We start from the raw sequence: 11,641 nt of genomic DNA, 5'->3' as shown, positions 1-11,641 counted from the left end.
TTTATTTCCTTACTGACATTTGATGGTGCCTTTAGCTGAAAAAGGTGTCTTACAAAGATGAGTAGAGCCAAATTGAAGAAAGATAGCATTAACTGTGTTGATTCAATACAGTACTCATTTATCAATCCCATTCACCAATTACACAAAAGTTTTTGGTGAAATTCAGGTAGTAAATTTAAATCCTCTCTGACACCCATCAGTCATTCTAACAAACTAATCAAAGGATATTCTGTTTTAATAATTTTAATAAATGGTTTGAAAGTCTAAAAATTTCATTTGGAACATTTTAAGCAGGTTAGAAATTTCTGTTTCTGTTAGAAGCAGGAAAATATGAAAATTTAAAAAAGTTACACACATCATTTTCAGAACAAAATCACATAATGATAGAAAAAGTTACAAACATCTGTTTTTAAAATGCTCTAAAGTTTCTTTTAAAAAGCAATTACTGACATACTCACTGTTAAAATATCTCCTTTAACCATGAAGAATCAGATTATGCATTTTTTGTTTTGTTTTCAAAAATAACCATAAAGAATTGTATCTCTGGAAACAATTTCCATGTCAGAAAACATTAGCAAATTTGGGTCACTGTCTTTTTACATAAGAAGATTGTGTAAACTCATCTTTAATTTCCAAAACCCTTTTTAATGGGTTTTCTAAGAGAACTAGTAAGCATCTATCTATATAGTACAAAAGATTTTCATAGACATTTCCTATCTCTTTAAAAAGTTTTGCAGATTACCCTCATGAAGATATTTTTCTGCTTTATTGAGGTGTAATTGACAACAATAAACAGCACGTAATTAAGGTGTACAATATGAGCTGAGACATATGTATATGCCCACGTGATCATCACCATAATCAAAATAATGAACACGTCTATCACCTTCCAAACTTTTCTCCTGCCCCTTTGTAATCCACGTGCACCAGCCCCAGGCAACCACTGGTCTGTTTTTTTGTTCACTGTAGATATATCTGCATTGTCTAAAATCTTACAGAAATTGAGCCACACAGTATATATTTTTTGTCTTACATTGGCTTCTTTTACCCAGTGTAATTATTTCAGGATTCATCCATGTTGTATGTGCCATAGCTGCTGTTTTCTGGGTGAGGTGGCCCCATTACATGGCTACCCCTCCATTCATTTATCCGGTCACCAGCTGATGAACCATGGCCTCCTGGTCCTGTCCTTAGCTGAGATGTGAGCTTCTGCTTCCTGATAAATAAATCCGCCAAGATGGGAATGATAACTTATTTCCTGTAACTCATGGGGACACCTGTATCCCGGACGCGGGGTGGGAGACGGCCGGTACTTTTAGCCGACATCAAGGTCGGCATGATATTCCACAGGGTCTCACTCCAGCGAGAACAGGACCGAGCAGCCTGGAGGTTCCCTCAGGAGAAGAGCGCTGCCCGGGAAGAGATGCGCCATCTGTGCTTGTCTCTGATCTCCAAGCTCAGGTGTAAATTTCTCTGTTCCTCTGTGAAGGTGAGCTATTATTTTTTCTAAAACGTCTTTATATGCTTAAGGGAAAAAGCGAGAGAGAGAGAGAGAGAGTGTGTGTGTCTCACAAAAATATAAGTTCTTGCTTTATGAGATTCTTACCAAGAAATGGCTGGCAAAGTTCACATGAAAACACCCTTCCTTGATTTTGTACGGCCCATCTTGCAGTAGCCACCAGGCCCCAAATAATAAGCCCAGGATCAGTTCATAATTCAAATGGGAAAGTTGATACAGCTGTTTAATGGTCTACCACAATAAAAGAGCAATTCTAACACTCTAGAGCTATTTTTAGCATTGATCCTTACCCAAGTAGTCATAGCCAGCCACTCCCGCAATATTAGAAGAGGAGTCTCTCCATTTGTTTTTACCTCTGATTTAAGATTAATCTACTTATGGGATGTCTGGCGGGCAGGCTGAGGGAAGCTCTCCTTTCCCTGGACAATAACAGAGCCTCTAAGTCAGGGGCACTCTCACTACCCAGACCTTCTTGCCATGCTCTGCCCTGGGGGAAGGGGAGAGAGAACAAAGGGGAAATGGGGAGGGGGAGGAGGAGCTTCAAATGATCTTCAGTGCACCCCTTATCATCTTCTACCCCTGTTCCTTTCTTTGGACTACAAATTTAATTGAAAAAGAATTTAAGGCCAAGTGTATGTTTCAGAGCTCCTACCATTTTCCTACATGAAAGTGATTGGAAACAGCTGGTCAGACATAACGGCGGAGCCCACCCATTGTCAACATCCATTTGGACAAGAGCAGCCTTCTCCCTGGGTAGACTGTACCTCTGAAACATCTCAGGAGAGGTTCTCAATCTCATACCATCTTCAAGTTTCTGTAAAACAGCCAGGGGGTGGACTGGATGACCTAGCAAATCCCCTTCCTGCTCTAACATTCTACAATGTGACAGGGAAGAGACTTGGAAAAATGAGAAACAATTCTGCAAGGACATTCTTTTTAATCATGTTTCTCAACAACTGTTCCATTTTTATCACCATTCGTCATTACACTTTCACCACTGCTTTGTACATGCATGGTGTGGCCATCTGATGTCCTACTGCCCGCTTTCTGAGGGTCATGGGCTCTCTTGCTTATCTGTCTCTGGAATGCAGTACAACACCTGGCAGCAAGCAGGAACTCAGTCAAAGGTTATTGAATGAGTGAGTGAAGAAATTCGCTGGATGGATAGATGGAAGGAAGGAAGGTAAGAAGGAAGGAAGGAAGGAGGGAGGGAAGGAAGGAAGGAAGGAAAGAAGAAAGAAAGAAAGAAGGAAGGAAGGGAGAGAGAGAGAGAGAGAGAAAGAACGAAAGAGAGAACGAAAGAGAACGAAAGGAAGGAAGGAAGGAAGGAAGGAAGGAAGGAAGGAAGGAAGGAAGGAAGGAAGGAAGGAAGGAAGGAAAGAAAGAAAGAGAGAGAAAGAGAGAGAGAAAGAACGAAAGAAAAAAAAAGAGAAAGAAAGAGAGAACGAAAGGAAGGAAGGAAGGAAGGAAAGAAGAAAAAAAGAAGGAAGGAAGGGAGAGAGAGAGAGAGAAAGAACGAAAGAAAGAACGAAAGAGAACGAAAGAGAACGAAAGGAAGGAAGGAAGGAAGGAAGGAAGGAAGGAAGGAAAGAAAGAAAGAAAGAGAGAGAGAGAGAGAGAAAGAACGAAAGAGAACGAAAGAGAGAACGAAAGGAAGGAAGGAAGGAAGGAAAGAAGGAAGGAAGGAAGGAAGGAAAGAAAGAAAGAAAGAAAAGAAGGAAAGAAAGAAAGAAAGAAAGAAAGAAAGAAAGAAAGAAAGAAAGAAAGAAAGAAAGAAGAAAGAAAGAAAGAAAGAAAGAAAGAAAGAAAGAAAGAAAGAAAGAAAGAAAGAAAGAAAGAAAGAAGAAAGAAAAAAAGAAAGAAAGAAAGAAAAAAAGAAAGAAAGAAAGAAAGAAAGAAAGAAAGAAAGAAGAAAGAAGAAAGAAAGAACGAGCAGGAGGTGGAATGAGTCAGGAAGAAACAGGAAACAAGGACTTGTAGAATCAAACAAAAATTACAGAGAGTTGGCAGAGGGACTGAAGTGCAAGTTCTCCATCGCAGTTACTCAGGGGACTGCCGGGTGGGGCCCCTCTAAGCCTCTTGGTTTCTTATGCAGCGGTCTACTACTGGCTGGTTTGAGGGATTCTCTATGCTTCCACCTTTCAGCTGTCAGATAAATTATTCTCCAGGACCTAAGCTCTACAAGGGCAGGTATCTTTGCTGTTTTGAGTAGTTTCTACATATTGTCCATATATTTAATATGAAAACAATGTATTTCAAGTGTCTAGAACTGCCTGACACATAACAGATACCCATTGACTATTTACTGAATAAATGAATCAATTCAGAATGAGAAGATTCTCTCTGAGTCTGAAGGAAGAACCATTACTACGTGAACAACCCAATCACTTTTGTGGTGCAAAGTGGATGCAAGTTTTTTAAAACACAAGGCTTTAGTGTTACTTAGGTGAATTAGTGACTGCAAAAGGGTGCACAAAGTAAAACAGTGGAGCGGTGAGACCAGCTGCCTGGGCAGCAGGCCCAGCTCTGCCCATTAGGAGCCGTGTGCTCACGGACCTCTGGGTGCATAATGTGAACTACAGCATAAAGTTAATAACAGCACCTTCCTCTGAGGGTTTTTATGAGGATTAAGTCAATAGGCAAAAAGCACTTAGAGAGGAGCCTGATACATCCTACTAAGTAACACACACACACGCTGTGTTTATTCCTGTTTTTCTGGATCCCTTGACTTTGCTGAAATTGTATGCAATTGTTAGTTAAGAGTGCAGAATTCCTTTAGCAATATGAACCAGGCAGGCTAACGCCCTGAGTAATCACCCAAATGGCTTTACTCCTGCAGAGCCCCAAAGGGTCAGAACCCCAATGACTTGCAAGTGTTTGCAGTTACTACCCTTTCTGCAGAAGTCGGCACTGTGGAGCTGAATGCATCCATCAAGTTATAATCTTGGCACTGTTTTAATTTAAGTTAAAATATGGCCAAGGATTCCCAAAGAAATTCTCACGGAACAGGTAAATGTGGGTCAAATATTTACTCTGCATGAGGTAAGATGTTCTCCCAGCCCCAATATACACCATCACTGCCCCAGGCAGCGGCTCCCGTATGTTCTGGGATTGAGTCCCTATTGCAGGAACCAAAATTGTGTGTGTGTTGTTAAATTCCATTGTTGTTTTCTGGCTGTTTCTCAGGTAATAATCCCATGCAGACAGGGACCATGTCCTCCAGAATGATCTGTTCTCCTCCTCGCCCTCTGCAGTCACTAAGTGGGGAGGTCCTTATCCCAGCCAGACTCGTCCCACCCAACATTCCTACACAGGAAACAGTGCTTATCATCAGGATTGCCCTAACGGAATCGGAGGGACAGAACACAGCATCGTAACAGGCCCCCAGGCAGTGAGTGGTGGGGTGGGGACGCCCAGGTACTAATTCCAGAGCAGGGGGCCTTGGTCTGGTTTAGCCCCAATGGCCATCAGCAGTCCCCAGACCTACGGTAGTCCACTTCTGCAAGAATACTCAGCTTATTCTAAAAGAAATCAGCTTTATATGCCTCTACTTTATAAAGCTTATATAAGGCCATAAAAACAAAAGATGTGCACCCCAGCATAAACTGGGAACTCTCTAAAAAACTTCATTGTTTAAATACCTTTTGACAGGCCCATAAAATGATGATATAGATTGATATTTATTGAAAAGAAAAAGTGTTCACTACATGGTAAATTTTGTTAAAATTGTGAAAATGTGGCTATTGTGCAATACTACTTTATAAAGATGAAATAAAACTCTTTCCCTCTCTCTCTCTCTCTATATATATATGTATATATATATATATATGTATGTATGTATGTATATATTTACCTTGGTTTAAATAGTAATTATATGTATGTAGTACTTTATTAATTATTTCAGTGGCGGCTTATTCACAGTACAGTTTTGCAATGAATATGTAACACTTCCAAATAAAGAAAAAAATTGTTAAAAATAATCAAAACCACAAAACTTCCAAAGATAGAAAGCTGGGATAAAGGAATCAGTTTCTGATAGAGGAATTTGAAGACAGAAAACCTGTGCTTTATGAGGGGATTGTCTTCTCGGACTCCCTGCTATCATATTGCACCTCCCTCCCTTCCCCATTCACACAGTCAGGGCCCAGGTGGCGTCGTGGTGAGACACATGGCTGCCATGTCCCGGCCTAGAGTCCTAGGGGTCGCCTTGGAGGTCACACTGGCCTCTGTGTGCAGCAGCCCCCTGATGCTCAGACTCCTAAGAGGTAACACCCTATAAAAAATACACATAAAAGAGAGAAAAGTGATTCATTGGGAGGACACTCAATACGGACACTGAGAAGGAAGGAACAGCCTGTGCCCAAAAGCAAGTGAGAATGCCTGGAAAAGCCATTGCACTTGGTGTGCGAGGCTGGCCTGGATGTGTTATAGGCGTTATGGAAGGAAGAACTCTGAGGGCATGTGCCAGCTTTAATTAATAGCCAACCGTTCCATATTGGAGATGGTTTTTCCTCCATTAGTGGAATTTTCCTTTAACTCGCTGACCATATTTTATGTCCAATAAGTTATAAATTGAGCTGAAAAAGCAAGACCGCAATGGGGTGATCAAGAAAGGAAGGCCAAATGGAAGGGCCGAGGGCACAGTTTAGTATACCATTACATCCCTGGTATGATCAATTACCAAAGTGCAGTAACAAACATAAGACACAGAGGTAACCTTTGACATTCAGAATTCAAGAAAAGTAGGGCCTTCTTGGCCCTTATTTAACTGCTTCATCTGAGGAGCACAAACCCGACCATTAGGAGGCAACACCCTTGACTTCCTTTCCAAAGAATCTTTCCAGGGCCCTAAATTCAAACAGCTGGAATTACCATCCAAGAACCGTCCACGCAGCCTTTGAAAATGCAAGATCTGCCTCCTGATGTGAAATGTGCATTTTGTCTCAAGATGGACACAGTGTTCCGGGCCTCATTTATTCTCCATATAAACAGCCTTTTTTGAGGATAAGGTGTTTAGCATTTTCTACTGACAGGTTACAGCAAATTCATTTCTGTCATGAAAGGTTCCAAGTGTGCAGAGGAGGCTGAGAAGCATAAAATCCTTATTTAAAAAACTTTGGCTTCCAAAGTTCTAAATTCCAAATAACAAGGTGGTGTGAAAACCTCTCTAAATTCCACTTTAAACATCCTAAGTTCATGAGAAAAGACTCAGTCATGGCTAAATGTTCAAACAGATAACTGTATGAAAATAAACTTAAGAATTTTTTAAAGTTAATTCTCAAAATAAGTCTCTAAATTAGAAGACAAAATATCTGAATAAAATAACATTAATCATTAAAAAAAAAAAGACTCAGTCAAGGGAAGAGGAAGAGTTAAGATAAATGACAGCAACAAAAACTCAGTGGCTCAATGAGCAGAGGGGAGAAAGCCAGCACGTGTTTGCACAGAGAACCAACGCGTGCACCATTTCCTAAATTCTGCTGCCACTGGAGAAAGTGACATGGAACCCAGTTCCTAGAATATATAACAACTACAGGTAGTTTAAGAGGAGAAAATCTGCATGGTGAAACCCTAACTCTCAGGCATCCATGTCTTCATAGCTCTCGAGATTCCAAACTGGGTCCCAAATAAAAGATATTAAGCACACACATGCTGGCATACAGAGATACCCAGCATATATCTCTATTTCCTAAACCAGTTAAATACGTCCTGGCTTTGAGCCACCAATCTGGCAGAAAATCTGGCCTGAGCTGGGCTTTAGGAATTCCACTCCCTGGGTTCTCGCAGGAACTCCCGGGCCTGAGTATCCAGAGAACCAGAGTAAGGGCCTGTGGCTGTGGGGATCCGGCCTGTGACCCACGGGGTCCTCAGCAAGGTGGGTTGCACACTCCTTCCTGGCATGAAGAGCCAAGCCAAGGCTTCTGGGTTGGGCTGGCTACTGCCCAGGAGCCCACAACTCAGGTGAGTCACGCAAGATATTGTGGATCTGCAGGGCACAGTTCTGCCCCCTGATGGAAAACCCCAAAGGCCTAAACTCAAGCTCTCCACCCCTGTCCAGGTTGTACCATTCCTCTCTGTCCCAGCCACAGCCTCCTTCCCTCCACTGCTGTCGGGGGAGTACAGGGGCAATTTCAGCCTCATAACCACCTTCCCCCAACTAGAGGGCTAACAAGACTCTAACCCAGATACTACAAACCAGATGCCTGAAGGTAAAACTCTGAGTTCTTTTGTCCCCACTCTGTTTGTATATTTTTGTGTCTAGCTAATACTTAAAACATCTAGAATTTTCATGTAAAAACCCAGCTTCTTACCTTCCACTAAATCAAGTGCTCTGGCAATAGCAGGCCCACATTCGCACATGTCAAAACTGGTTGGAGCTGACTAATGGCTTTTGATGGGACGTGTGTTTCCTGCCTTGCCACAGTCTCCACTACTCCCTATTGTTGCACAAAGGCCACTTCACAAACTTACATTCCCATTCTGTGAGAATCGGAGTGTGCAATCTTTGATCTAGGCCTTAGGACAGAAGTGTTTGGTTGCCTTTCTGGGACTAGGAAAAGGAACATTTACTTATTCCTATCTAGGAGCAGGAGAAGGAATTCTTTCAAATTTCCCAAAGAAGAAGGCAAAACATAATGTTTGAATAGCTTATCCTAACACTCACATACAAATATAAGTCCTTTGATGGCAAAGCACAGGAGAGGCTGAACATCAGCAACCACAACCTTTCCAGTCACACCTGACATGCAACTCATTCATCCACGTGTTAAAGAAAAAAATCACTTGATACTTGTTCAAATATTAAGGCAGGCTTTAGTCGGGACAATAGGTAGGGGAACCATGGCAGGAGGGGGTTGCAGTAGGGTGGAGACTGGGTTCCACTCCAGATACAATAAGGAAAAGGGAATTTATAGTCAAGGAGCAGAATGGGGGTAGGTCAGTCGGAAATTACTAAGAGGAAACATCAGGGGTGGGGGGCTGCCTGCTAAACGGACCTAACAGGAGTCTGGCTAAAGGCAGGCCCAGGAGACCAGCCACCAATCACCTGCTGGCTGGGAGAATGAGGAATTTGGTCAGATATCCAGGGTGATCAGATATACCCAAAGACCAGGCCTAGTTGAAAGAGTGCTCAGAGAAGCCTGACTACAGTGTGGTCAGGGTAAGAATCTTTGTCACACACTTACCCTCCACATAGACGGCTCTCTCCCCGGAAGGCCAGGACTGTCACTGACTGGCAACATCTATAAAATGCCAACCTTTTCTCCTGCAGTTCAAGGAGCTATGACTGAAAAGAAGGGAGAATGTGAAAATTCCCAAAACAGGAGGGAGCAGGCTTTGCAAAAGGCAACCCTGGGAGCAGAAGTGACCAGAAGGGTTCATCTCACCATGGGAAGGAGAGGGCCAGCCTCCAGCTGACAGGGGCAGGGGCCCAGCACTACCACTTCCACAGTGGGCACACAGCCCACACAGGTGTTACATCATAGCTGAAGGTAAGAGGTTGTATCACACATCACCTGAAAATATTAGAATGCATACAGTTAAAAGGTTTCAGGTAACCATCCAATATCCATCTCATTACTTTCACCAGAACAGCACAGTCCTAGGTTAGGGAGTGAGTTTTCCAATGTATCTGGATTTAAAGGAAGACTTGAAATGGAAACAGCCTCCCTCCCTGGGTACCCAGGCCACCAGATGTATACCCAGCAAGGGAGCTCCCCCAAGTGCCTACACACAGTGAGCACTGTGCCTGACCATACCCAGCGTTGTTCCTGTTATTGGGCAGTGTGGAAGAAGCGTGTCACTCACTGTAGTAACCGGCGCTCTGCGCTGCTTCTCAGACTTCATGTGTCCACTGAAGACCTTTTCTATAAATGCGCCATGTAAGCAGCATTTGTGCCTTTGAAACATCTTTCACATTTACAAATCTAATCTCCCAGAACCTCGAGCTGAAGTGTGTTAGTCTTTAGAAGGCAGACATCCTTGACAAAATGCACCCACATAGATTGACAGCCACCCACCTGCTAGAGCCCCACCGAGGCTAGCAGCTTCCTGGTACAACTGCCCCCCTTCTAAACTGCAGGCTGCAGTTTGGGCACAAGCATTCTACAGACCACGATGCATAACAAAGCCAGGGGAAGGAGAAACAGGACTTTTTTTTTTACCACCCCTCCGTACCCCACCGGGTCACCTGAATTTATTAGGGTAGAGGTATGCTCAGGTTTTTCCTGAGGGGTTAATTATGCAAGAAACGCCATAATCAGAAGTCCCAATAGTGCTAAATGACCAGAGAAGAACCTTTCTTTCTAAAGTCCTTGTAGCCCCTTCTCCACAGAGCTAGGAAGATTCAGGAGACAAAGAGGTAAAGAAAAACCTAAGGCAAAAACAAGAAGGTGGAAAACCTTATGGGAATGTTCTGGAATCTAAACTAAGTCCTGATTGACCAAATACTTTGAATGTAAATCCTAAAATCAATCTTTGCTTTTTTCATTGAAAAGTCTACAGCCAAAGATTTTACAGAACAAGAGTAAAAAAGAATTGAAAATGTAAATTCAAAATACTGCACACCTAACTGAAGCAATCAAAACCTGGGAGAAGGGAAGGTAACTCAAATAGGCTTTCCTCACTCTTTTCTTCAACGTTTGCTGATGTCTGCTTAAAACCTAGCCAGAGAAAGGATTAAGCACAAAGGAGGGAGCGTTGCTCTGGGATCAGCTGTCTTGAGAAGGGGCCGGGGGCGGGAGTGTGGGGCTCAGGCCAGGGGTACCGCTGCCCCGCCTGGTTACCACCTCTCAGGACCCACCCTTTTCTATCGGCGAAGCCGCTGCCCAGTCCAACGTCCTTAGGAAGGTCAATTATGGTGGGGTTGTTGCAAAAGCCCCCAGCTTTCCCGGGTTCTGTTGCTGCTGAGTCTTTTTAGATGTTAATTTATGATTCACTCAAAGGCTTTCAAAAGAAAGAGGCTTTTAGGTAATGAAAGAAATGGATTTTAAAGCCCTGGCAAGCTGATTCAGATCAGTCTCTGGAAAGGTACAAAAGCCAGCTATGCGGCAGAACTGGTTTGGCCTGGACCTGAAACCACGCACAAGAGAAATGTTTGCAATATCGGGAGGCGTCACTTCCAGGAGGACCTTGGTAAGGGGCCCATTTCCCAGCACGGCTCATTTATCGCGGGGGATTTCTTCCCTGTACACATATCAGTATCATAGGAGACTGGAAAGAATAGCCAAATGAAAACACCTACACTTAAACATTTAAGATGCCTATCAAAGCGGTGAAAGCTGCCTATGATTGAATTCAACATACTAAGTTTCAGTGAAGAACTTTTTCACCAGTCTTGCCCGAGACTCAGGATTTTGGGTGACTTATATTTTACTGTGGAATTTTCTTTCCATTTGCAAGATTTAAGTGTTCAACAAGTCTTTGCTGGTGGAAGGACTAACAGAAGCACTGATGAGTCACACTAGCATCTGCACACGAAACTGCTGGGCTGGAGCAGGAGAAAGAGGTCTGCCCCAGAGAGAGGGTGGGGGCACCACTATGTCTCCGCCGGTCACCCCACCCATCAGGTGCTACAAAGAGAGGGAGGGGCCTGAGTGGCTTTTCTTTCTTCCTTTTTTGTGTTTAATGAAATATTTCAAACATAAAGGCACACAAACTAATACTTTCAGTCATCGCGACCCAGTTTAACAAATAAAGCATTTCCAAAATGCTTCCCAGAATAACCCAATCCTAACCTAACTTCCTCTCTTCCTTTAAGAAGCAAATTCTATCTTGAATGGAGGGTCCTCACTTCCAGGGACTTCTTATGCTAAATCTGTACATATTACTAAACACTATGTAGGGATTATTTTGTGCATTTTAAAGCTTCCCATGAATGTGATATACTTCAGGGCTGTCCAAAGGTGTGGTGTCCTGGGCAAATATTTTTTGCAGAGTCTCTATCTAAACAATTTGAGTTGCTGAAAATAGTATGTCAGCACCACGCTGGCAGCCCAGTCTTACTCTCTACCACAGAGGAGAACCCGCACCAGCTGGCAGGAGCAATGCGCTGACAGATTGTTTCCTGCTGTCAAGGCCTGGCACATGAAGCTCTCAGGGCTTCTGGTCAAGCCAATCTGTCCT

At 43.1% G+C, this 11,641-nt stretch overlaps 1 long non-coding RNA gene across 1 annotated transcript; it reads right to left on the bottom strand.

Annotated features, from left to right (window-relative positions):
- Positions 1–227: 227 nt before the first annotated feature.
- Positions 228–10,592, bottom strand: LOC118973237 (uncharacterized). The gene is made up of 4 exons (XR_005062470.2): positions 10,320–10,592; positions 8,905–9,033; positions 8,704–8,804; positions 228–1,524 (listed from the first exon to the last, which is right to left on the bottom strand). It is a non-coding gene; the product is annotated as an uncharacterized lncRNA (long non-coding RNA).
- Between the last annotated feature and the right edge of the window lie 1,049 nt (positions 10,593–11,641).

Source organism: Manis javanica, chromosome 13 (assembly GCF_040802235.1).
Source record: "Manis javanica isolate MJ-LG chromosome 13, MJ_LKY, whole genome shotgun sequence".
Taxonomy (NCBI): domain Eukaryota; kingdom Metazoa; phylum Chordata; class Mammalia; order Pholidota; family Manidae; genus Manis; species Manis javanica.
The sequence above is the reverse complement of the archived record's forward strand: the minus strand, read 5'-3'. Positions and strand labels throughout refer to the sequence as shown.